Raw genomic sequence first — 27,308 nt, 5'->3', positions numbered from 1 at the left:
TTTAAATGACGCTGCCATTGGCAATCTGATAGGAGACAGATACAGCACGTTTGTCAAAGCTGTGAGCCTACAGAAGTCAGGTGCTGGGCCATGGGCTATATGCAGAGTCACTGTTGGACAACGCTAAACTGTTCCCCCAAGAGAAGGAACGGAGTATGATTTCTTTGTCAATTATTTCAGAGAGTAAGTGATTAAAATTCATATGTTGATCCCTAATCCCCAAGGCAAGAATGTAATCCTAACATTTAGGAGGCAGAGGCAGGAGGATCACTACTAGTTTAAGGTCAAGCTTGGGCTACAATATTGAGTACATGGTCAGACTGAGCTATATAGCAATATTTTGTATGAACTAAACAAGGGCTGGGGTATAGCTTAGTTGGCAGTGCACTTGCTTAGCATGCACAAGACCCTAGGTTTAATTACTAGAAATGAAGGGGAAAAGATGGGCATGGGACTTGATACTGTCTTAATACACTGGAGGGTCTCTGGGGAAAGGAAGGGTATTAGCAAGCACTCTGTAGCCCGAAGGAGGGATAACGTTCGCAAACGTGGATCAACAATGAAGGTATCCTTGCTGTTACAGGACCTCTTCCCGCCGCCCATTTTTCCCTGTCCTGTGGATGGAATATAGGGCCTCAAGTATGTTGTGTCTCAAAGTGTGTCTCTAGCTGAACCCTTACATTTTCAATCAAATGTAGCTTTAACTTGTATAACTTTTCAATAATAGTATGACGAAGAGGAGGAGGAGAAGGGGAAGGGGGAGGAAAAGAATCTATGCCAGTTAGCTTTTGCCATGCCGCAAACCTCCCTTAGACCTAGTGGTTTAAAGGAATAACCACTGTTTGGCTCAGAACTCTGGAGCTTCTCTGGGTGGACTGTGAAGCCTGGCCAGGATGGCTGCTCACTGCTGGGCTCCTGCATATGACTGTGGTTGGCGGGGGGGGGGGGGGGGGGGCCTGCAAACTTGCTAATCTAGGCTATCTCGTCCAGATGTCTGGCAATTGGCTGGCTGTTAGTGGACGCCTCTGAGCCTTTCCTTGTTTTTTCATTTTTCAGTAGGCTAGCTCAGACCTACTTATACTATGGTCCCAGAGTTTCAGACAGTGAGAGAGCATGCGTGTGGCTTCTACCCAAGCATACATACACACAGAAATAAAATGAATTTGAGAATAATTTTTAAATGACTAAAAGCAACGTTAGGAAGAAAGGATTTATTTTAGCCCGTAGCTTATGGCTCACTACCAAGGGAAACTGAGGCAGGAACGCAAGGCAGGCGGAACTCAAAGGAGCAGAAACCATGAAGGAACGCTCCTTCCTCTCCATGTCTCTTTCGGCCTGCTTTCTTATACCCCCTGCCCAGAGGACCGTCCACAGTGGGCTGAGTGCTCATACATCAGTCATCTGTCAGGAAAGTGTGCTCCAGACATTGTCCACAGGCCAATGTTATGGAGGTGGCTTCTCAGTTAAGGTTCCCAGGTGACTCTGGTTTGTGTCAAGTCGACAAAAACTGACCAGCATGGCAGCCTGGGTTGATGATGAACTTACAGTCCTTCTTCTGGCCCCACCCAACAAGTTCCAACACCGAAATAAACACTGTAACACACCTTTTCGGTGTTTGCTTCATTGCCATTCAGTTAACTTAGCCCCCGTCCCTCCTCTCCCCTCTACTTCCCTTCCTTTTTTTATGAGGTCAGGGTTCACTAGATAGCCCAGGCTAGCTCAAACTGCTCATCGTGTGCCGCAGCCTCCACGTGCTGGGATTACAGGCGTGTACCAGCATACCCAGGTGTCATTTCTTCCTAGAAACGGGGATCCCCTAGCCAAAGAATGGACATATAGCTTATATTGCTCAATATTCCTCAGTTTCTCTTTGGGAGAAATTACATAAATTTGATTTCCTGTTAATCTTTTATAGCCTCATCTTTTCTCAAGTTGGAGTTTATAAATGAAAAATGTGAGATTTTAACCTAAGATGGGGGTTATTGTCACTTCCTCTTTCACTATAAAAATCATCCACACCCAGAAGGTAGCACGGGGTCCCCTGGAACAGGAGTTACAGATGTTGTGAGTCACTGTGTGGATGCTGGAACTGAACCCATGTCCTCTGTAAGAATAAGCGCTCTCAACCACTGAGCTGTCTCTTCAGACTTATTTTTCTTAAAAACAATTTTATGTGTGTGTATGCATGAGTGTGTGTCTGCATGCATGTGTGTATGCATGTGTGTGTACGCGCGTGTGTGAATGTGTGCATAACACAGAACGCGGTGGCGGTCAGAAGACAGCTTGTGGAAATCAGCTCTCTTCTTCCCCGACCATGTGAGTCCCAGGACTTGAACCCATGTTGTTAGGTGTGCGGCAAGTGCCTTCACTTGCTGAGCCACCTCAGGCTCAAGCACATAGTTTAACTATTCATCTTTTCTGACCAGAATGCAGGCTATCTATGGGCTAGTATCTTTGCATACTTTGTTCATTCTCTACTTCCAAAGTTTACCACGTAGGAGGTGCTTCGCTTTCTTTTCCCTAACTAGCCCCTAATCTGTAGATGATAAAATTAAGGTACCAAAAGATATTATATTAGCATGTATGAAGATACTCAGCTAGTGAAAGGGCAGGATCTCAGGCAGCTGGGCGCTTAGCCACCATGCTGTCTGCCTTGTCCTTGCCCCGAAGCCAGTCAGTCCAAATGTTATACACAGCAAAGAGGAGGTTTCCAGTTTCCCTTGGGTCTACAAGTCCCCAAAGACGAACCTCTGTCAACACTTACACATGACATTCTTCTTGAAATACTTTGTACATCCTTAAAAAAAAGAAGTCTATAAAGATTGCATCGGAATTTGTGTCCTGTTTATTTTATTGTTTTCATTACGGTAGATCTTACTGTATGTGTATGATGTGTATCTGGCCGCCAGAGCCACTTTGTGGAGCTGGTACCTGCCTGCCTCCCACCTTCACATAGGCTCTGTGGATTGAACCCGGGTTGTCAGGCTTGCACAGGAAGCAGTCAAAGCCGAGCCATCTCCCAGGCCTGTGCTCGGATGTATGTATCATAATGTAATGAAGCTAGTGTCTCATGGTCGACTGCAGTCATGTGTAACTATGCTCCAGGAATTTTCCCCTTACAGCTCGATGGAGATTTGTCTATCTCTGGAATAAATTCTTGAAAATAAAACTACTGTATCAAAGTGTGCGCTTCACATTTCTGTAGGCCTCTAGTGTCTGGTGAGCAGCACTGGCTTCCAAAGACATCATTAGTCTTCTCCCTGGCAGGCTCGCGGAAGATGTTGGCTGTGAGAGCAGCCAGCGGAGCTTGCTGACCCCAGGGAGTTACTGAGACATGAAGGGCAGAGCTGGAGGGCCAGTCGGCTTTATCAGGTTGTCTAAATCAAGGAAGTTAAGCAACGGCTAAATTTTTTTAATTTAAAGAAAAAAAAAACCAAGAGTATGCCAAGCTCCTAGGTTTTGCTTGGTCTGTACTATTCCACTGCATTCCTTTCTTAGGCACCTCCTATGTGGTGTTCCAGATTAAAGAACGGAACAGATCATTACAGTCAGGGCTTGACAGCTGCTAGAGACAAGTACATCTTCATACACCGCTTTGCAAACGCCTTGAAGTCTCGGACGCCTGACATGCGGCTCTCATCTCTTTTTTCCCCTTCCGCTTGTCATGGATCATTAGCGCATTTTTAAAGACCTAGGTAACTGCATCGTGAAAAGGAAGTAGGGCGAGGCTCCTGGCTTTCTCCTTTTAACTGTGTGTGCGTGTGTGCCTGTGGGAGCGTGCACCTGTGCACCCCATGCTATGGTGCACGTGTGGAAGTCAGATGCTAACTCGTAAGAGTTGGCTTCTTTCTACCATGTGGGTCTCAGGGATCAAACTCAGGTCTTCCTATGTGGCAGCAAGGGCCTTTACACGCCGAGCTATCTTGTGTCGGCTCAGGGGAATGTTTTTCTAAACCTGCATCTTACTACTGCTACCAAATAAAAGGCAAAATTAGACAGTTGCTTAATGCTTCCTTGTTAACGAGGGGAGGAGTAGCTGAAGGGTGTGGGCACAGGTGTGAGAGGTGAAGGCAGAGCCAGGCAGAGTGTAAATAGGAGTTCCTGGGAATTTCTCCGTGAAAGAAGGCATTCTTTCCACTTTTAGGGAACTCTAAAATGTAAGTGTTTTAAAATGCCATCAGTACACTCCAACTTACTAGTATTATTTGGTGTGTGTGTGTATGTGTGTGCTGTATGTGTGTCCATGTGCCACAGTGCACATGCGGAAGTCGGAGTCCTTTCTTTCCCTCCACCGTGTGAGCCCCAGGGGCCGAACTCAGATCCTCAGGCTTGGCTGTGATGTCTTTGCTCGCTGAGCCACCTCTCCACCCTACTTGCACATCCGAAACTTTTACCTGCAGAGGTCACCAGGTCTGCTCATTCTAGGGACACCATCTACAGGTGCCTTCAGGATGCTGAGGATGTTGAGAAGGCATGCGTGGTGCAGGGTCCCCTCAGTTCTCATCTTTTTAAAAAAGTAAGTTCAGTCAAGGGGTGTAGACTGTTTGAGCAGAAGTTTATTTAGAAAAAACATCAGGAGCAAAGCAGGGACTCTAGAGAGATTGTAGTGGGCGCCCCAAGATGGGGAGCAGCTTGGTAGGTTGTGCATTGTGGATTTTAAATAAGACTTAATGAATGTTTGTGAGCACCATCGTGAGGCGAGATGAGCCCTTTTCTGTCTCAGATCGTGGTGGGCTAGATCTTCCTTTTAAGTCTTTCTTCTCATCATCAGCACAAAAGGGAGAGATGTCGAGACACAATCCACGTTCTCGGATAGTGAGTCAGGTCCATTAGGGAGTCAGGCTCCTCATTGGTGTGCACCTATGGGCAGATGCCCTGTGTGCCCACTTCTGACACAGAGGCACAAGCTTGTCGTTTTGGTAGGATGACTAGCTGGTGACCCAGCTTCCAGGACCCGCCTGTCTCTGACCTCTAAGTGCTGGGACTACAGCCGTGCACAGCCACACCTGGCGGTTGCTTGTTAGTTTTGGTTTTTTTGTTTTTCCACGCAGGGTCCCATTATACTGATTTGGAACGTGCTGAATAGATGAAGAGGGCCTCATATCGGCACGATCCTCCCGACTCTGCCTCCCATGGGCTGGTGTTGCAGGCATGAGCCACGTACTGGACTGTCAGGTTCTTAAAGTCTTGGTTGGATCGAGAACCTGAGCTGTGAACATTAGGGGAGATCCACCGATGACTCATTCTGTGAGAAAAAAGTCAGAGCATTATATATATGTGTGTATACAACATGTACATATGCTCACACGTATGTATATGTATGTGGTTAACCCCTGCAGTCACCGGACTGTCAGGAAGTGCGATCTTGCCTAGCACATCACTGTGAACTGTTACAACACGAAGAAGGCTGTCAGACATCTGAAAAGCATCCCGCAGAACTTGCAGAGTGGTGAGGCAGACCTGGGAGCCACGGAGGCAGGGGCCAGCCAGGTCTACATAGGAAGTCCCAGGGCAAACAGGGCTACCGAAAGGGAACCTACCTTTCATAAGCAAAGTATTTTGGACATTCATCAGCTGGAGTTCCTTCAGAGTACCCTACCAATGCCTGCCGTCCTCTATTAAGGAGAGCTGATTCCATTAACTTGGGACAAACTTGGGACAGCCTTTCGGATCCACACATCTGGTGCAGGGGAGGAGCTGCCTTTTCCTCTGAGATGTTTAACACTTGCCAGTCAAGCAGCAGAGCTGGTCTCTTGATGTTCCCTTCCCTTTGCTTGTGGCTCTCATCCTCCACCTATACAGGTTCTGAATTTTTTTTTTTTTTGCCTTCTTTGGACTATTGAGAAATATTCTCCATATCGGTAACTGGTTCCAGAGAACAGATGTATCAGAGCACTTAATATTGAAAATGTCAGTAGCAGGTTCTCTCTAGAAATTGTGGGTTATCATTGTTTGTTCTTATAAAATACTTAATCTTTTCTCTGATGTTTAATTTTTTTAATTATGTAGTGTGTGTGTGTTTGTGTGTGTGTGTGTGTGTGTGTAGTTGCAGGGAGGATACAAGTATGTCACAGTATGAATGTGGAGGTCTTGCAGAAATCTGTCTGTTCCTTCCACCATAAGGAACATACAGAACCTATGGTTTGAACTCAAGTCATCAGACTTAACAGCAAGCACCTTCACCCACTTAGCCACCTCACTGATTTCTTATATTGAACAACTTTAATCTTCCAAAAATTAAACCAATGTATGCACCAAGTTATTAATTTTTTGTTTGTCTTTTGAGACAGGCTCTCACGATGTAACCTTGACTGACCTAGAACTCACTGTGTAGACTAGGCTAGCTTTGAACCCCCAGAGAGCTACCTGCCTCTGCCTTTGGCACACTGGGATTAAAGTCATGCTCCACCACACCAGCCTCTAAGCTATTTACCGAACATGATGAACTAAGAAAATAAAGACACGAAGAAGGATATGATATGAGCTCCACACCCGCAGATACACAGCTGTGAAAGGAACAGGCAGCTGCAGGAAGCCACAGAGTGAAATGAAGTGCGTGACAGAATGGGGTCAGACAGGAGCCAGCAGCAGGCAAAGCAGTCACTGGGGACCAGCATCAGATCCCTGTCTAGCGGGTTCCCAGACTCAGGCAAGTTGCAGCATATCGGGGGTTCATCTAGCCAAGAAGCTCATCGGCTTCCTTTGGAAGGTGTTTGCAAGAATGAGGGGGACAGAAACAACTCCCACAGTGATTGACTCGGGCAGTCCCTTTGTGGTCGATTTATAGCACTGTGACTGCGTGCTAGTCAGTCGGGTGGCTTAAAATAACCAGGTGCACGCCATCAGTCCCAGAACTCCTGAAGGAAGAGGCAGGCAGAGCCGTGAGTCTGAGACCAGCCTGATCTACCTAAGGAGACCTTGTCTCCAAAGCAAAACTGGAATTTCTAGGCAAGGTGGTACAGGCCTTTAATCGTAGCTCTGGGGAGACAGAGTTTCAGGCCAGCCGGGGCCACATAGTTAGACCTTATCTGTAAAACAAAAACAACAAAAGCAAAACAAAAAACTGGAATTCCTGAGTTCTGGAAGCCAGAAGTCACAAGTCCAAGTCCACAGGGCAGCAGAGGCCGTCCACCAGTGAGTGCCACAGGGAAGAATTCTTCCTTGCCTCTTCCCTGATTCTGGGGGTTGCTGTCCCTCGTGGTGTCCCTTGGTTTGCGGCCTCTATGAGGCCATGGTATTAATCTTGTATGTGTGTTGCTATCTTCTCAGGAACTAATGATATCAGGCACTAAATTTAGGGTTCATCCTAATTTTATTCGGTTTTTGGAGCCTGTCCTGGAACTAGCTCTTGTAGACCAGGCTGGTCTCTAACTCACAGAGATCCGCCTGCCTCTGCCTCCCAAGTGCCTAATTTTATTCTTGTTTTTTTTTTCCCTCTGTGTAGCCCTGGCTATCCTGGAACTCACTCTGTAGACCAGGCTGGCCTCGAACTCAGAGATCCTCATGCCTCTGTCACCCGATTGCTGGGATTAAAGGTGTGCGCCACCACAGATTTGGGCTTATCCTAATTTAAAATAGCCTCAATTTAAGTAATTATATCTACAAAGACACTGTTTCAACTAAGGTTACACTCTAAGTCCCAGGTGGCCCAAAATTTTAGTGAAAACACGGGTATACGAGCCTAAGGTGTGGGAACTATCCAGGGGCAGAACAAACGAGGGCTGGGGTGTAGGACTTGGCATATAGAGTGGTTGCTTATATAGGACTTATATAGAGTGCTTGCCCATCAGTCGCAAAGCCCTGAGTTCATCCCAGCCTCCTGTAAATTGGGTGTGGTGGTGAGGGCAGAGGCATCAGGAGTTCAAAGGTCATTATAGACTACATAGCAAGTTCCAGGACATGAGACTTAAAAGAGAGAGAAAGAGACAGAGACTAAGAAAAACGTCTTTGGGCAAAGTCAATGTAGACTCATCCCTTAAAAGTAATATTTATTGTATTTGATGTGCATGTGTGTGCTAGATGTTTGTATGTGCATCCCATGTTAAGTGTACCACAGATGTACAGGAAGAGCCCTTGGAGGTCAGAAGAGGGTTTCCAAACCCCTTGAACTGGAGTTGCTGAAGGTTGTGAGCCGCCGTGTGGATGCTGGGAACCAAACCTTAGTCCTCTGAAAGAACAGTAGTACGACCTCTTAACAGCCGGCTCCATCAAAGTTGGTTTCTTAAGGAAAAGTGAAAACTCTTGAGACTGAGGGTGGGATGTCTAAGGGAGGAGTATCCCTAAGAACAAAAAACTAACATGAATAAACAGAAAAGTCATTTCTGTAGGCTAGAGTGTTGAAGAGAATGTCAGAGAAGAAGGGGTGGGGAGTAGCGGATGGTGCACAGTTAAAAGCCCTTGTTGCCTGCAGAGAGGATCCAAGTTTGGTTCCTAGCATCCACCTGGTGGTCCACAGTCATCCATAACTCCAGATTTTGAGTTCCAGGGGGATCTGATTCCCTGTTCTCCCCTCTGTAGGCATCAGACACACAGGCAGTGTAGGCCTGGCTGTCCTGGAACTCAGTTTGCAGACCAAGGCGGCATATCAATGTCTTAACAATGGAATTAGCATATCAACGATTCAACAGTGGAATTACTAATTTCATCATTAGCTATGAGCGAGGCAGGAACTTCTTTGTTCCAGTCAGAATCTGAGAGTACACGCCGCCTCTTAGCGGAACTTGGGAAGTTGTAGAAATGGAGCGTATTTTTAAAAACCACGGTAATATTTTTGGTCTCAGATTTAGATAGAAAGGGCTCTGGTGCTTCATTGGTATCTATTAACCATCTGCTGGCAGGCCCTGCTCAGAGCAGCAGGGAAGCCCAGGCTGCTTGTTTATGGGCGGCTGTAAAATAAAGGAGCGGCAGTCTCTGTCCTTCCTCCCAGGGCTGAAAAGCGGAGCAATCCTCAGAAGCCGTCCTGGAAATGAGGGGTGTTTGGCATCCTGCCTAGCCTTTTTTCCACCAAATTTCATTCTTGGACCTAAGCCGCTTCTGCTCCCTCCACCCAAGTGGGAGGTGCCTTCAGTGGGTTAGAGTGGGAATGGGTGGGCTGCCTGGTGGTGGAAAGGGAACCTGGTGTGCGCTCACCGATTTCAGCACGGGATGAAGGAACATTTCACTTGGTAGCAGAAGCCACAAAGACTGTGAGCTGTGGAGAAGGGCATGGGTCGAGGATCTCATGTTAGGGTCCTATTGAGTGAGGGGGGTGGTCCACACTTGCGATTCCAGCACTCAAGTGGCAGAGGCAGGATAGCTGCAAGTTCAAGACCAGCCTGGTCTACAGAGTGAGTTCCAGGGTAGCTACCAGCCAGGGTAGTGCAGAAGATACCCTCTTCCTGTCTAAAAAAAAAAAAAAGAAAGAAAGGGAGAAAAAACCAAAACAAAACAGTTGGGGATACATTCAGTGGCAGAGGCCTTTCCTGGTATATGACATGCTCCTGGGTTCCTAAAAAAACATAAAAAAGTCTTGCCAAGGCTCCCAGAGTCCAGCCCTGCTGGTGAGCAGCTGGCACACCTGACCCGACAGGTGTGCTCACAGATGAGACATGCTGGGCTACTCTGCACCTGTCCCGTAGCTTATCTCTGCAGAGGCCAGCCAGCCCTTCCTGTCTCCACTCCAAAAGCTCCCTCGCTGCCTGCTTTTAAAACCTGTTTCTCTCTGTGTGGGTGTTTTGAGTGCTTGTGTGTCTGTGCATTGCATGTATGCCAGTGCCTGAGGACGCCAGGAGAGGGGTTCAGATCCCTAGTACTGGAGTTACAGCTGGTTGTGAACCACCATAGAGGGTACCGGGAATTGAACCCGGGTCCTCCCATCTCTCCAGCCCCATACTCTGGCAGTCTTATTGTAAGAGACCAGGCCAGTCAGTTTTCTTTTCCTGGTTTAAAAAACAAAAGATGAATTCCTTCCTTCCAGGAGGTCTCATCATTCACAGCAGGAGCCCGAAGGGAATTCTGGTTTAAGGAACTGTCTCTGGCACTCTTGTCTCCCTTCCCTCTGTTTCAAGAATGGTGCTGTGTGGGGTCTAGGGTGTAGCTCAGGCAGAATGGCGGAGTTACCAAGGTGCAGGCTAGATTCATCTCCATCTGTGGGTGAGGGGAGGTGGGGAGGGTAAATCCAGCACAATGGCACCTGTAATCCCAGCATTTGGGAAGGAGAGGCAAGAGGATCAGGAATTTCAGGACAGCCTGAGGCCAGCTGGGCTTGCGTGAGAACGCCTGAACCTAGAGGAGTAATGTATTTCCTGCGTGAAAACGGCCGTGGGGTTGGGCGTGTGATGTAGCTAGTTAAGTGCTTGCCTAGTCTACACAAAGCCCTGGGTTAGATCCTGGCTCTGCATAAACTGCAAACTGCCCGACTTGGCTCACGCCTATGATCCCAGCCTTAGGAAGCAGAGGCAGGAAGATTAGAAGTTCAAGGTCATCTCTGGCTACTTGGACTACCTGAAACCCTGTCTCAATACATGTGTAATCAATTTAATTTTTAAAGGCAGTGGTTGGGGGAGGAAGGAAAGTTTCTGGAAATGCTGCAACGGCTTATGATACTCAAAAGGCAAACAGGACCATGCCCGCCCTCCATGCCCACTGTCCACTCCGAGCAAACAACATTCCAGGTCCTCTTGCCTCCATCTCTGAATATTTAGGCTACAGGCATACAGGTCACTATGCTTGGCTCTGCTTTGATCTTTTCATTTTTTTACTTTTTTTCCATCTAAGAAGCCATCACTAAATTTCACAGCGCAGGACCAAGAACCATGCTTTTCTTTGTCTCGATAGAAATCGTGATGCGTGAACATTGTGGTGAGGGCAACCATGTCCTCTAAATAGTTCCTTCCTCCCTTCCTCCCTTCTTCCCTTCCTTCCTTCCTTCCTTCCTTCCTTCCTTCCTTCCTTCCTTCCTTCCTTCCTTCCTTCCTTCCTTCCTTCTTTCCTTCCTTTCTTTTTCTTTTGAGACAGGGTTTCTCTGTGTAGCCCTGACTGGCCTTGAACTCACAAAGATTCACCTGCCTCTGCCCCCCTGAGTGCTGGGATTAAAAGCATGTGCCTCTACTGCCTTCTCCAAATTTTTCTCTGTAGGGTAGAGTATCCATGGTGTACCCCAGTGTGGCCTGATCTAGAAACAGGGCCTTTGCACATGAAATCCAGATTAAGAACATGAGGGTGGGGCTTAATCTGATTACTGTTCTTAAGAAGGGTTTGGGAAATTCGAATTTAGGGGTACACAGAAGTGAAAATGCCATGTAAAGATAGGATTTCAGCAAAGTATGGTAGCACCTGTCTGTAACCCTAGCATTCAGAAAGCTGAGGCAGGGGGATCGTCAGTTCTAAACCAGCCTGATTTCATAGCTAGACACTGACTCAGAAAATCCAAAACAAAGTAGTACACTGTAACAAACCAAGGAGCATCCCAGATCGCTGGTGGTCCCCACAAGTTAGGACAGGACCATAGAACATATTCTCCCTGTCTGCCTTCAGGGCTCTCTCCTGCTGAGCCCTTGATTTCCAGTTGGTATCCTGAACTGCGAGGGCAAAAGTGTGGTTTAAGGCCACCCAGATGGGGTGATGTCCCAGCAGCTCTGGCCGGCTACCACAGGCTTGGTGAGATGTAACGGTGTGTGTACCATTTGTAGGGTGCCCTGAAGAGAGGTCGGCAAGGATGTGTGTGTGTGTGTGTGTGTGTGTGTGTGTGTTGTGTGCAAATACATGGAGGGCAGAGGACAACCTCAGCTGCTGTCCCCTTAGGCAGTACCCACTGTTTTGTTGTCTTTGTTGTTGCTGTTGAGAGAGTGTTTCTCACTGTCCGGGAACTGTCTGTGGCTATCAGCGCCATGGATCCACTGGTCTTTGTCCCCGGGGGCTGGGATAACAGCACAGGCTGCCAAACTCAGCTCTTCTGAGGCGAATCTTGCAAGGCCAGCCCTCACCAGCTGAGCTCCCTGTCTAGCCCAGTTGGGTTTTTCACTGCACATATCTCCTTATTGTTTGCAGTGGATTAATCAATTAGTTCTCGTGGTGCTGAGGATCTAACTCAGGGTCTTCCATAGGCAGAGCAAGTGCTCTGTTTCTGAACAGCACTCCCGGTCAGTCCTCGAAATATTTTAATCCCTTAGAACAGTAGTCCTCAATCTTCCTAAAGCTGCGACCCTTTAATCAGTTCCTCACGCTGTGATGACCCCTAACTGTAAGATTATTTCCTTGCTGCTCCATAGCTTCTAATTTTGCTACTGTTATGAATCATAATATGAATATATGGTACATGACCCTGTAGGGGTCACGACCCACAGGTTGAGAACCACTGTCATGGAAGCCACAATGTTAGCCATCTGTGGTGTAGCAGGGATGTCTGCCCTGGGTCAGAGTGGGTTAAAAGCCTCAGCCAGTTCCAAAACCGTAAGAAATGTTTCAAAATATCTGTGGAACATCTGATGTTCAGAGGCTGTCAGTCAGAAACAGGAGCCAACGACACCTCTATTTAAGCAGGCATGGACCCGGAAACAGCAAACCAATATGGCAACTGTCTATTGCTGCTGGAGTGTTGTGGAGGGCAGAGCTCTCCTTGTCTTGAGGTATCTGGGCCAGCATCAGGAAGGGGTGGGAACGGGGCCAACGTGGGCTGGTGGGATGTGAGGAGTGAGACAATAAGCAGGGCATTCTGCAGATTTGGGGTGAGGCTGGGAGTCGGGGTAGGGTGGCATACAGTATTCTCTTCTGATGCCATCACCAAAGGCCAGTTAGAAACCCAAGTCCCAGCTGGGCAGTGGTGGTGCACGCCTTTAATCCCAGCACTCTGGAGGCAGAGGCAGGCGGATCTCTGTGAGTTCGAGACCAACCTGGTCTACAAGAGCTAGTTCCAGGGCAGGAACCAAAAGCTATGGAGAGCCAGGAGGTGGTGGCGCACGCCTTTAATCCCAGAACTCGGGAGGCAGAGGCAGGCGGATCTCTGGGAGTTCGAGGCCAGCCTGGTCTACAAGAGCTAGTTCCGGGACAGGCACCAAAGCTACAGTGAAACCCTGTCTCGAAAAACCAAAAAAAAAAAAAAAAAACCCAAGTCTCTCTGAGGGGGGCAAATGGTAAACATCTGATTTTTTTTAAAGCAGGGAATATTTTCATATAGCAACAAAGTCAAAGTACAAATGCAACATGAGAAATGGGTCCTTTCCTTTTCTTTTCTTTTTATTTTTTTCTTTTTTTGGTTTGAGACAGGGTTTTTCTGTGGCTTTGGAGCCTGCCCTGGAACTAGCTCTTGTAGACCAGGCTGGCCTCGAACTCACAGAGATCCGCCTGCCTCTGCCTCCCGAGTGCTGGGATTAAAGACATGCATCACCGCCGCCTGGCTCAATTTTCCCTTTAAAGATACCCTGGTGGGCCAGAGCCATCTGAGAAGAGCAGGGCAGGCAGGGTCAGCTCAGGGTCAGCTGCTCCCTGGGCTGGTAAAATGCTGCTTCGGTAGAGTGCTGTCCCCCCATGCCCCCAGCTCTAAAATTCTGCTAAAGAATCTTCTCTCTGTGGGAGGCATTATATGCTTTTTAAAAAACTTAGTATAAATGAAGTTTTTGACCATTTATATGAAGAAAAATAATTTGGAGATAGAGTTTTGTGTAGCCCAGGCTGTCCTTAGACTCACTATGTAGCAGAGGATACTTTGACCTTGGGATCCTCCTGCCTCCACCTCCCAAGTGCTGAGATTATAGGTGTGTGACCACCGTGTCTGGCTTATGTGGCGCTAGGGATCAAACCCAAATTTGTTCCTTGGTTCCTCGGACAAATGACACAAAATATTAAGTTATTTCAGGGTGACTTATCAGGCCATAAAAAGACGCAGAGGGAACACGATCGCACACGGCGGGGTGGAGGAGCCGCTCTGGAAAGGTTACACCCTGCGGCGCCATCTCTGTGACCAGAATAGGCAATGATACTAGGATGGGCGGGTGGCTGCCAGGGACACACTGCATAACGCAGCGTCACATATGCGATACTATGTAATGGACACATAACATTTACACATTTGCCCAAAGCCATAGAACGTAAGAGGTCCGCAGTGGACCGGAGTGGGAAGGAAACACCCATCGCTTCGCCCGCTTTGGTTGGGTAGCTGTTGGTGGAGTCCAGGGAGCACCCAGAAAGTCTGTTTTCTTCTCAGTTTTGAGAACTTATAATTGTTTGCTTGCTTGTGGTTGGCTTTGTTTTTATTATTGTTTTATTTGGGGCTTTGTTGTTTCATTTGTTTATGAGATGAGGTTTCACTTCTTAGTCCTGGCTGGTGGGGCAGTCACAGAGACCCACCTGCCTCTGCCCCTCTGAGGGCTGGGATCAAAGGTGTGCACATCCAGCCCCCCCAGACAGGGTCTTACAGACTCCAGACTGGCCTTAGACTCCCTGTGTGATACAAGGTGACCTCGAACTTCTGATCTTTCTTTCTTTACCTTTTCAGGCACGCACCATCACACCGGTGGTTGAACCTGGGTCCTTCTTCCTTCCAGGCAAACAATCTACCGAACTATATCCTCAGCCCTGAGAACCCGTGATTGATTTAAAAAACAATTTTTTTTTTAAAAAAAAAAAAAAAGGTTTTGAGAATTTTGGTCTCTTGAAAGCACATACTGGTGTCCTCCGGGTTCTACGGTCTGAAGAATAATCTTCTGGGAGACTGTGGAGCTGTGGTGACTGGGAGGTATTTGTTATACCCGTAGTGGAATTAAAGCCCTGTCCGCTGATTTATATCTGGAGGCGTGTGTCCTCCAGGCTGAAGTCCTCTGTCTCAAACAGCTGACGTGCAGACAGGCCGTGTCCTCGGACAGGTTTGCACGGGCGAGGCGCTTGTTGGCCTGGCTGTCTCGTGCTCGGCTAAGAGCACAGGTGAAAACGATCTCATGGAACACGTTGCTCTCATTAAAAACCAAGCGACACGCATCTTTGAAATCCAGTCTCACAGAGCCCTGCCTCCTAGACAGATGTGCGCCCTCCTCCCACCCATCAGAAAACGGTAGGATTATCTAAAGGGACATTTTGTTTCTTGGTGACAAAGCCTTTCTTTTCAAGCCCAGGGATATTCATGGCCAACCCTGAAAAGCCCCCTGCACCTGACACCTGGCCGCAGTTACAGGGCGGCAGGAACGTCAGCAGCGGCCTTTGTCTTTGCGAGATTAGCTTTGGGGAGTTGTTGGGGGGAAGACGTGGGGGAAAGGACAGATGTTATTCCATATGCATGAGAAGACAGATTAAATGAGAGGGCGCGTCAGGGCGCGGAGATGCAGCGAGGCAGGTCATCGCCGACGGGCAGCAATGCCAAGAGCTCCTTAACCTCTGCTCTCTGACAGGGAGCCCGAGTGCTCGCTAAGGACCCCCTCTGGCAGGTCCTAGCAATACACAGGCTTTTGTTTTATGTACTGGAAGGTTGAACTTAAGGCTGTACACGCTGCATGGGCAAGGACTCTATGACCCCCGAGCTTCGTCCCCCTTCACCTGCTTTGTAAAACTCAGACTCCAAGACCTTTCCTGAACAGGTTCTTACAATCATCCTGAGAGGTGGGTGTTGTCGCCCAGATCTGGGGGGTGTGAGGTGGATTGTTTTGTCCTCTTAGCAAAGTGTGATATACTCAATGTACAGACCAGGGAGCGCTGATGCCTACAAGCCTGCAGGGTGGATTGGGAGGCCAAGAGCAGGGTCCAGACCCTTGGGCTTCAGTTTCATCCCCCTGCATAGCTCGAGATGTTCATTCAGCCATTGACAAATGGCCAGCTGCTATGTCTGACGCTATTCTGGCACATGCTAATCTGTGAACAAAATACACGGCCGTGTCCGGTGGAGCTCACAGCTGATCTGGCATGAAGATGAGGCAGTGAATAACTAGGTTATAAAATGTGTTTGAAGGTAGTAAGTCCTTGGGGCTAAAAATCACTCTGGATTCAAGGGAGCGATACAGTTCAGTGAGCTCCAGGTGAAGGGTCTGTTACTGTCAATAGGAAAGCCAGACAGCAGGAATGAAATTCGCAAAACTTCAGGAGGGCTGTGGGGACTAAAGATGCACGGGGTGCCAAGACCCAGCCAACTACCCATCAACCAGTGCCTCATTACCTTACACAACTGCTCAGTGTCTCCCAGGAGCCAAGGCTGTGCTCCAAACAGACAGTCCATGCTACAGACAGTTGTATAGTGGGGACAGTGTCAGGGTGGAGCCCAATACTTGCTTTGCGTGGTGTGTCCCTGGGATGAATGAGAGGGGTCTCTTTTGGGTTTGGGTCAAAGGAGAAGCCAGAACTCAAGAGCAGAAAGGAGCATTGCTAAGAAGCAGCAATCCGAGATCAGTATTCTCCTAGACTCCTTACCTGGGATTCCCAGTACTCCTGGCACCACGTTGCTAGGTAACCTCCCATGGTAGAGGACAGCTGACTGGGACCAGGCAGCTCTAGGCCTGTTGCCTGGTGGCTGCTGGGTCTGGTGCCCGCTCTAAGGGGGGAAGAAACAAGTGGCCACCCAGGGCACTCAGAGAAAAGCTCTAGGACATCCTTAACCCCGAGACTCTCCTTTGGTGCCCAACATTCAAAGAGAGATTCAGGTATTCTGGGATGAGATGAGGCTCAGTTGGTAGCATGTTTGCCTAGCATGCTTGAAACTGGCTTTGATCCAGCACCACATAAAACCAAGCACGGGCTGGGTGGTGTTGGTGCCTGCCTTTAATCCCAGCACTCGGGAGGCCGAGACAGGCGGATCTCTGTGAGTTCAAGACCAGCCTGGTCTACAAGAGCTAGTTCCAGGACAGGCTCCAAAGCTACAGAGAAACCCTGTCTTGAAACCACACACACACACACACACACACCGCCAAAAAAAAAAAAAAAACCAAGCACAGGGCCGGTGACATGGCTTAGAGGATAAAGGCTCTTGCTTCCAAGCCTGACAACCTGAATTTAATCCCTGAGACCTACACAGTCGAAGGAGAGAAACTGGCTTCCTCAAGTTCTCCGACCTCCGTATGCATGGCATGGCAGATAGGCACTCCCACCCCACCCCACATATACATATACACATACACACAGATAGAAATGTAAGATATAGGGGGCTGGAGAGATGGCTCAGTGGTTAAGAGCACTGGCTGCTCTTCCAGAGGTCGTGAGTTCAATTCCCAGCAACCACATGGTGGCTCACAACCATCTGTAATGAGGTCTGGCGCCCTCTTCCGGCGTGTGAGCATACATGTAGGCAGAATGTTGTATAATAAATAAATAAATAAATAAATCTGAAAGGAAGAAACGGGAAGGGTGGTATGTGCCTGTAATCTCAACACTTGGGAAGTGGAGCCAGGAGGGTTAGAACTGAGTCCATGGTCAGTCCAGGCGGGCACCTTAATGGTTCTGAGAAGTGAAACTTTCAGTGTAAACAAAATTTCACCTAAGAACTATAAACATGTAACTCCGTTAAAAGCGCAGCTTTCTTCTTCTCTTTGATGGGGCAGTCTTTCTAAACCCTTGGGCTCTGGGGCACAATTTGAAAATTTCTTGGTTGAAGTATTATAGCCTTAGTTTAGTAAAATATTAAATGACCTCAAACTGCTAAGCCATTGTGACAGGTTTTCATGTTTTTCTGGGTAAAGAGGAAACAGTTATAAAGTTAATGAAAAGTATAGACCTACTGCCCAGAAAAACATACGTGGCTTAATTCTGCATCCCGTGGTACACAGAAAGTAGTCTATAAACTGCAGGCTAACAACCATTATCTTGCGGGAAATTTGTTTATCAAACGGCATAAAGATTGTTATTTTTATTCCTTTATTTATTTTATGTACCTGAATATTTTGCCTACATGTATTTCTGTGTACAATGTTTGTGGCTGTCACCCTCTGAGATCAGAAGGGCATCAGATCTCCCCCCCCCCCGAACTGGAGTTGTAGATGGTTTTGAGGCACGTGGGTGCTGGGAATCGATTCCTCTGAGCCCAATACTTCAGATAATACTTAGAACACTGAGGTCTGAGAGGGACAGTGATGTAGAGATCACCTGTCTATCAAACACCCTACCTAGGATGGTTCTGATACGCAGACAGAGTACCAGAAGGCCAGTGCTGTGTCAGTGGTCCTAAAAGGATAAGGATGGGAGGCAGGAGTCAAAAGCAGATGTGGCTGCCCTCCCCCATTTCCAGTTGGGTAAGCTGGAGAGCAATAGGAAAGCTCTTCCCACCGCTGACCTTATAACGGATGAGGGAGTTAAGGGTGTCATGCTCCAGAGCCTCAACCCAAGCATGCACCATAACTCAAGCTGAGAAATCCCAGTGCAAAAAGAATAAAGAATGCCCACTCACGAAAACGTCCAGCTGGGGCTGTACCTGGAAGTCTCGCGATGGGGACTGAGGTTTCAAACTGTGACATTTCTTTGAGCAGAGAATAAGCAGAGTAGAGCTTATTCCTGTTTCTAAGTGAAGGGCAAGTCCTCCTAACAGAGGATGGAAGAGGGGGACCAAAGGTTCCCATACCTGGCCTTAATCCATGGGCTCTGCTCCAGTCTCAGGGGTGCTTTCTGAGCCAAGAAGCAGCTACTACCCATTGACCTGTGTCCCCAGCTCATTGGCGCTTGACACCTGAAACAGCTTAATCTCCAAAAGGAGACATTATCTCCAGAGGAACTGCTTTTCAGGGACTCTGAGAGGAGAAGGGGGGTGAGCCCGTGCGTGGGGGAGGGTGGGAAGTGTCCTTCTCCAGAACCCAAGGCATTAGTCACACTTGGCTCTAGCAAGTGTGTGCTTAAGAACCTGTTCTTGAGACTCGCCCCTCCCAGCCGAGACAAACCCTGGCACTGCCGGCCTGCTCCCTGGGGTGACTGGGAGTCAAAGAGACTCCTGCCTGGTTCTGGCTTCTCCCTGGGGGTCGGGGGGACAGGAGTTAGCCCTCGTCCACCAGCAACCTCTCAGAAGCTGTTAATGGTTCATCCAATGGCATTCGTCCACTAAAGTGACGTGACTGAGATGTGTGGGTCGCAGCTGTGTGTCCATTTTACTGTAAATGAATGGGAGGCTCCGAGGAGAGCCTCCAGTGGGGGCAGGGAGTAGAAGCTCGTGGGAAGTGGGGGAAGCAAGAACGGCAGGAAGGGGGGGCATATTAAAGCAGGACAATGGGCACACAGGGCCCGCTGTGCTATTTTGATATTTGGAAATCATATTTAAAAGCCTGGCATGGTGGCATACATCCATACTTCTATCTCTAGGAAGCAGGAGGTAGGCATTCGATGAGTTTAATGCCAGCCTAGGCTACATAGCAGGATCTTGTTTCCAAAAAAAAAAAAAAATTATAAAGACATAAATGTGAGTCTTCTTAAGTTTTCACAGGTACAGCCCAAGTTTAAGGCTAGCCTGGGCTACATAAGACACGGTCTCACAAAACAATAAACAACAACAAACTTTTAAAGACCAGGGATGTTTGTTCTCGCCTGTATTTTTATTTATTTATTTATTTATTTATTTATTTATTTATTTATTAAAAATTTCCACCTCCTCCCATTTCCCTCCCCCTCCCCCCCTCCCTCTCCAGTCCTAAGAGAAGTCTTGAACCAGAATCTTAGAGAAACCCACTGTCTTAAACCTGATTGTTCCACTCCTGGGAATCTACCCAAAGAAAACAACACAAGAGACACAGGAAACATCATTGGAGTTCAATATAAAACAGAGAAAGCTTGAATAAAACCCAATCTCCAACAATAGAAGAACAGTTAAAGAAGCCGTGGCAATCATTAAAGGCACCGGAAGGCATTCTAAACAACCAGACAGCCAGGGAAAGAGTCGCAACCCAAACCAGCACAGTGCACGACCTTTTCTTTGTACCTGTTCTTGATCCTAGGGACAAGCCCAGGTCTGGACAGGCTCAGCATCTGCTCCGCCACGGAGCCACGCCCCAGCCCTTCACTTTGTTTTAGAAACTTCACACAGAAGACCGGAGATGCAGCTCCCAGGTGGAGCATGTGCAAGACTCCTGAGTTCAAGCCCCACCACCACCTCCCCAGCTGCCCCACCCAGCATGTGCAGAAAAATAATCTGGAAAGAGATACAGCGAAATATTAAAACTAATTCTCTCAGGCCACCTTTCACCCTGCAGACAGCGCACATTTGTGGGGGACTTGGCCCATTGAAGATGACGTACTTCTGGGTCTCCAGCAGGGTCAGTTCTCTTGCTGTGACCAATCGAAAGTCAGCCTTGGCCTCAGGGTCCAAAAATAAAGGAGCACAGTAAAATTGGGTGCGGGATGAGTTATTCTTTCCTTGATGGGCTTATAGCAGATCTATTTTTAAAATTTTCATTACATTCTATCTATCTATCTATCTATCTATCTATCTATCTATCTATCTATCTATCTATCTATCTGTTTTTCTGTCTGTCTACCATATGTGCACATGTGTGTACAAGTGCATATGTACATGTCTGTCTGTGCATATATGAAGCCAAAGACTGACATTGGCGTGTCTTCCTTGGTTTGTCTTTGTTTGAGAAGGGTCTCTCATGGAACCTGGAGCTCACTGACTCATCTAGACGAGTCGCCAGAAAACCCAGGGACCCTTGTACTCGAGCTCCCCAGTTCTGGGATGATGGGCAGGAGCCACCATGCCTGGATGATGCGGGTTGTTGGGACTAAATTGAGCTCCTCGTGCTTGCGCTCCAAAGACTCGGCTGATTAAGTCATCTCCCCAGACCCCCTGCCTGCTTTCAGTTCAGCTGCCAAGCCAGGCCATCTGGAAGCAGCACCCTTGGCAGCGCGGCCGGAAGAAGGCTGGGATAGAATGCCGCGCTGCCAGTGGGTCACCTAGTCTTGTCCCTTCGGTGTTTCCGCCGGCCATCTGTCCCCTCTAGTCTGCGATTGCAGGTGTCATTTCTAGCAGCAAAGCTAAGTGTCTCTGGGGGCCTGCTTGCCACTGCTGGGAAAATGGGGGCAAACAAGGGTGTGCAATGGCAGTTTTGTGTCTTTGTTTTCTGGATGTATTTTATGATCGGTCTCCTCCCACCTCGTTCTCATCAGCACACATCACAGAGATGTGGAAACCGGACTCTTTCAGATCCCGGATCTTCAAGGCTCCCAATGCTGAGAGTATCTCCCTAGAATGCGGAAGTCCCGGCATGTTCCATATCACCAATATTGCCAGAGTTTGAATATTTTATTTGTAAAGGAGGAACAGAACGTCTAAAAACAAAACATTTTTTAGCACTTAATATTTTTTTGCACAGTTGCAACAAAAACACTTTAAGAACCTGTGAATAGCTATTGGGTAAGCCTCAGGGAGACCCTGCGACGGGGACAAGCCTGTAGGACGCCATGATGCTGTCTTCCGTTGCTTAATCTTGGTGTCTTTTTTAGTTCAGTCAACTGAATGGTAATTGAAAATACATTTTTTCCCTAAAACAATTGGAGCTGTCTCTTGAATTTAGACTTGCAGGAAATCAGGTTTCCGTGGGAAGGCCTATTTGACGGAATAACTCAAGAGTCTGGGCATGTTCTCCAGGATAGACGGCATAACCCTTTTGAAATTTAATTCTTAAAACCTATAGCTTAGACCAGTCTTGAATTTGCAGTCCTTTCGCCTCAGCTTCCCGAGGGTTGAGATTACAGGTTTGTGCTACCACACACAGTCAAAAACATTTTTTTCCCACTGTAATTATAGCACAGGGTTGGTGCGTTGGCTCAGCAGGTAAAGGTACCTTCAGCCAAACCCGAGGATGTGAGTTCAATCCCTGACTAATGCCAGAACCCAAGGCATTAGTCACAGTTGGCTCAAGCAAAAGCTCGGGTCTGCTTAAGAACCTGTTCTTGAGACTCGCCCCTCCCAGCCGTGACAAACCCTGGCACTACCCGCCTGCTCCCTGGGGTGATGGGAGTCAAAGACTCCTGCCTGGTTCTGGTAGGAAAGTCATCCTCTGGCCTCTAACACGTGTGCACAATGGTCACACAAATAAGTTAATTATTTAACGTAATTTTAAAACACTGTAATCATTTAGTTTTACACATAACCAAACTTGCTATCTTAGCCATTTATTTATGTGTATGGGTGTTTTGTGCCACTTTTATGCCTGATGCCTGGAGAGACCAGAGCAAGGGATCTGAGCCTCTAGAGCTGGAGTTGCGATGGCTGCAAGCTGCATCTGGGTGCTGGGGATCACACCCAGATCCTGTGGAGGAGAAGCTAGTGCTCTTACCCGCCAGGTCATTTCTCCATGTTTTCCCACGAAGCAATTGAGGCTTAGAGAAGCTGAGCGTCCTGAAACGGCAGTGGGGTAGTAGGGTTACCTCTTACTTAAGGCAGCCCAAAGAGGTCAGATCTCTTATGGGCCCCCCACTGCCTGCACTGTGGACCATACCTTTCTGTCACCAGCTCTTCAGCATCTACCCTCCCTCACGTCAACCAAATACCACGTGAGGATGCAATCTGTAGATCGCCAACAGTCTCTGAAACATCATGTGCTAACTTAATGATCATTGTGAAAGGAGAGAGAGAAGAATAAGATACACTAGTTGAAAGGAAAAAGGGGAAGATGGAAAGAATGGGTTTCCGTTTTGTTAGTTTGCATTAGAGTCTCGTGTAGCTCAGGCTGGCCTCAGATCCCCTATGTAGCTGAGATGACCTTGAATTTACGCTCCTTCCGTCTTTGCATCCCAAGTTCTGGAATTACAGACTTTTATCACCACACTCAATATACGCTGTACTGGGGTTGGATCCCAGAGCAAAAACTGTTACCAGCTGAGTGGCATCTCTAGCTCAGGGAGGACAGATTCCCGTCCAAATTCCATCCTGGCCTGCCAACGTTTTCGTCTGTCAGTGCGTCTGATACCTGGGCAAGGCCTAAAGATGTTATGTGACGAAATTCTAAGGCTGGAGATCAGCACAACCACCAGACAGTCCGACCTTAGGCAACATGGATTCCGGCTTGAAGGGTCTCCTCTCTTCTTTTTTGAGGGCCCAGGAGCATTACTTGGTTGGGTGGTGGGGGAATGGGGCATGGATTGATTAAAGGTCCCCACCCTCGTTTCTAAACGCTTTCATTAATTCTCCAAGAACAGGGAATAACCAGTCCCTGTCGTGCCCGACACTGAAGTTTAGACATGTGTCACACCTGTGTGTGGAAGGAGGAAGATGTTGTGTGCTGGGCAGATTACTGTGTGTGTGTCCTGTGTTCATCTATGAAGTCTGCTGGCTGTACACTTTCAAAAGCAGATGACTAGGTCATTGAGATATTGTTGGTTCGGTGGCGAATCGTGTCAAATTGATGGAATTAAGGAATGCCTAGGACGTGGGGTTGGAGGGACGGTTCAGCAGTTAAGAGCGCTTGTTGAGCCGGGCAGTGGTGGCATTGGCCTTTAATCCCAGCACTCTGGAGGCAGAGGCAAGCAGATCTCTGTGAGTTCGAGGCCAGCCTGATCTACAAGAGCTAGTTCCAGGACAGGCTCCAAATACAGAGAAATCCTGTCTTGAAAAACTAAAACCAAAAAAAAAAAAAAAAAAAAGAGCTCTTGTTGCTCTCCAGGAGTACTGGGTTCGATTCCCAGTACCCACATGATGAACTGCAGTCCCAGGGGAACTGAGGTCTTTGTCTCACTTCTTTGGGCACAGGCTTGCATGTGGTGCAGACATGCAAGAAGACAAAACAGTTACGCACATAATATTTAAAAAATCTAAAAAAGAAATGCCCTGGACATTAGCAAGGCACACCATCGAAGAATCATCTAGAGAGGATGAGCTGAAGGGAGTTACCCACACCGAATGTGACATCATCAGTCCGTGGGCTGGGGTCATTGACCGCATAAGGAAAAGGAGAAACCAACCCAGACGAGGGGCGGCATTCCCTTTCCTCCACTTTCTGGCCCACTGAAATGGGAGCAAGTCCTCTCACTTCCCCACTGCCGCGTCTCCCCCGCCCAAGTGGACCACGTAACCTCGGAACGCAAACCCAAATCAGCTCTTGCACCCTTAAATTGCTTCTCGTGGGCTGTTTGGCCAAAACAATGAGAAAAGTCACTAACACCGCGGGGAGCTGAAGGTACTCACAGGACACTGAGCAGAACCGTACTCCCTGCTCTACCTCCGCCCGAGCTCCTCTTTCACCACGTGATCTTAAAGCGCAGTTCAGTCTGCAAAGCTGCAGCAGGGCTGCCCACTCTGAACGCTGCAGCAGGGCTGCCCACTCTGAACGCTGCAGCAGAGCTGCTGACTCTGGACGCTACAGCAGAGCTGCCGACTCCCGGACGCTGCAGCAGGGCTGCCGACTCTGGACGCTGTGACTCTCCCCGAGTGGCATGAAAAAAATTAACACATATTAAAAGGGAAAATTTTAAAGACTCAGAACTGCCATTCTCCCAGAAAATCTCTTAGCCTCCCAGCAGCTGGAGAGAGCAAATGAAAGCCGGTGCAAAGGGACAGATTTGGCGCCCTGTGCCTTCAGGTCAAACGCAATTAGAGCGAATTAAAATGATCTGAGTAGATGAGCTACTTTATTTAACACCAGCTCTCGGGCCTCAGAAACGAACGTAGCCTGGCTTCCGTGGATGACTGGTAACATCATATTTAACTTTTAGGCTTGGCTGTGAACTTTGGCCCAGTGTGAGTTTATGTTTTGTCAGGCCTATAAAAGCGGGAGAGGATTCCCTGTGGGACAGTCTTGAGTTCCAGCTCAGGTTGTGACTTACAGGTTCTGTGACCTTGGACAAGCTAGCCATTTCATCCCGCGGGACAATCAACTTGACAATGGAGAAAACAGCATCTTCTGTCTGCCTCCTAGGGAGCCATGAAGCTCAAAGAAGTTCCCTTCTGCCCCACTGCCAAATCTCTATTGCATATGCATACTGTGGGCTTCCCTTAACCCTTATTCTTGCAACAAGACCCTTTGAAGCCGGGCGGTGGTGGCGCACGCCTTTAATCCCAGCACTTGGGAGGCAGAGGCAGGCGGATCTCTGTGAGTTCGAGGCCAGCCTGGTCTACAAGAGCTAGTGCCAGGACAGGCTCCAAAACCACAGAGAAACCCTGTCTCGAAAAACCAAAAAAAAAAAAAAAAAAAAAGACCCTTTGAAATTATCCTTTTTAGAACTGAAATCACGTTATGTTTAGCTGACCTATTTACCTCCCTCCAACGACAGGATATTTATCTCTGAGACAAGGAAACAGCTAAAACCATGAAGAAAAGGAGGCCCAGAGAGATAGTAACCTCGGGCACAAAAACCTCACTGTCCTGATGAGCTTTCTCTCCTTGGTGAAAGTGACATTTAAATCCAAAGCCATACATTCTGGTATAAAAATAAGCTCTAGAAGAAGGGTGAGGTACACATCTGTAAATCTCAACATCTGAGAGGTGAAGGCAAGGAAATGCAAGGGTAGGACCACCAGGTGGCACCTGATGCCGAGCCTGACAACCTGAGTTCGATCCCTGGGACCCTGTGCTGCGGAGTTTCATGTCAGCTTGGCACAAGCTAAAGTCCTATGAGAGCAGGGAACCTCAGTTAGGAAACCGCCTCCGTAAGACCAGGTTGTAGGCAAGCCTGTAGGACATTTTCTTGATTAGCGACTGAGGGGGAGGGCTGAGCCCACGGTGGGTGGTGCCACCCTGGGCTGGTGGTCCTGGATTCTATAAGAAATCAGGCTGACCAAACCATGGTGAGCAAGCCAGTAAGCAGCACCCCTCCAGGGCGTCAGCATCAGCTCCTGCCTCCAGGTTCCTGCCATGTTTGAGTTCCTGTCCTGACTTCTTCAGTGATGAACTGTGACGGGGAAGTGTGAGCCAAGTAAGCCCTCTCCTCCCCAAGCTGCTTGGGTCATGGTGTTTTATGACACTAACTGTAACCCTAACTAAGACAGACCCGCATGGGGGAAGAATAGAACTTGAGTTTCTCAAGTTGTCCTCTGGCCTCCACATGTACCCCATAGCACAAGCACTGGCTCACGCACTCGTGCACACACACACACACATGCATGCACACGCGCACACACAAGCATACGTGCGCGCACACGCGCACACACAAGCATACGTGCGCACACACACGCACAAATGCACACACGCACACACACACACGCGTGCGCGCGCACACTCACATGCACGCACGCAGGCACACATGTATGCATGCACACAACAAATCAGTGTAATTTTTAAAAAGAAAGTTCAGGACTGGAGAGATGGTTCATCAGTTAAGAGCACTTGCTGCTCTGTTGGAGCACCCAGGTTCAATTCTCAGGCTCACACCCATCTGTAAGGCTGATTCCAGAAGACCTGATGCCTTCTTCTGGACTCTATGGGTATGAGGCACGTGCATGGTGAACAGACAGACAGACAAGCAGAGCTCTCATACAGACAAAAGTAAACTCCAACACACCCAGTTCCAAACCCAACCTGGGCAGTGTGAGACCCTACCACAAACAAACAAAGAAAACAAGCACTAAGGTTACATACAATTCGTTGACCTTCTGCATCTTCTTCCGGAAGTGTTGAGTTCAGGTTACCACCCAAGTCCTGCTGGTCCAACTTGGACTTGTGTGTGTTGGGCTGACAAAATGTATTTGGCAAATATTTACCAAGGTGGAAAAGGAAGACATGGGCTGCAATCTTCCTACTAAGTTTCTGGAGTCCCAGGATTGGAAGCACTGAGTTCACCATATTCCAGCAACCCTGAGATACTGCTGCTTCTGACACAGCTAAGATACGACACAGTGCTTCCTCACCGTCTCAACCTTGGATTTTATAGATGCTAAGTGGGAAAGTCACGTATCTGAAGATAGATATCACAGTGTGCGTTTTACCAAGGTAAAGCTCTGATAGGCTCGATTAGCAGACCTCAGCCTGTCTCGTGGTCAGCCCCAGCTCCTTGCCATCATGCATGCTGTCGGATCAAGCTTCAGTGTGGCTGCAAGGGGGACATTCACTCTGCTTCACTTGTAGATACAGTAACAATCAATTATAAATACTTGGCAGAACAAAAGCAACCAGGACCGTGAAATACTTCTCAGAACGAAAGCAATCAGTTCTGTGGCTCAAAGGAAGGCTTGAAGGATCAGAACCGAGCGCTGAGCGCTGAGTCCTGCTCACCACATCAACTATGTCTCCTCGCTCGAGTAGTGCTTCTTGTTGTTGGACTACATGTTTGGTTTGTGAGCCATGCTCCTGTTTCCAGGTTCCACTTCAAGGAAAGCAACTGGACAGCAAGTGCCCTGGTGCGAGGAAGTGTGGACATGTGTGTGTGTATGTGTGTGCACATATGTGTATGTGTGTCTGTATGTGTTTATGTGTGTACATGTGTGTGCATGTGTGTATGTGTATGTGTGT

The 27,308-nt window shown here is 48.1% G+C and overlaps 1 protein-coding gene across 4 annotated transcripts in view; it reads left to right on the top strand.

Moving 5' to 3' along the window:
- The window catches only part of Elapor1 (endosome-lysosome associated apoptosis and autophagy regulator 1), an 81,896-nt gene that overhangs the window by 17,028 nt on the left and 37,560 nt on the right, over positions 1-27,308 (top strand). The gene's annotated exons all lie outside the window — the stretch shown is intronic.

This window comes from Chionomys nivalis, chromosome 18 (assembly GCF_950005125.1).
Source record: "Chionomys nivalis chromosome 18, mChiNiv1.1, whole genome shotgun sequence".
NCBI lineage: Eukaryota > Metazoa > Chordata > Mammalia > Rodentia > Cricetidae > Chionomys > Chionomys nivalis.
This window is presented reverse-complemented; position numbering and strand designations above follow the sequence as displayed.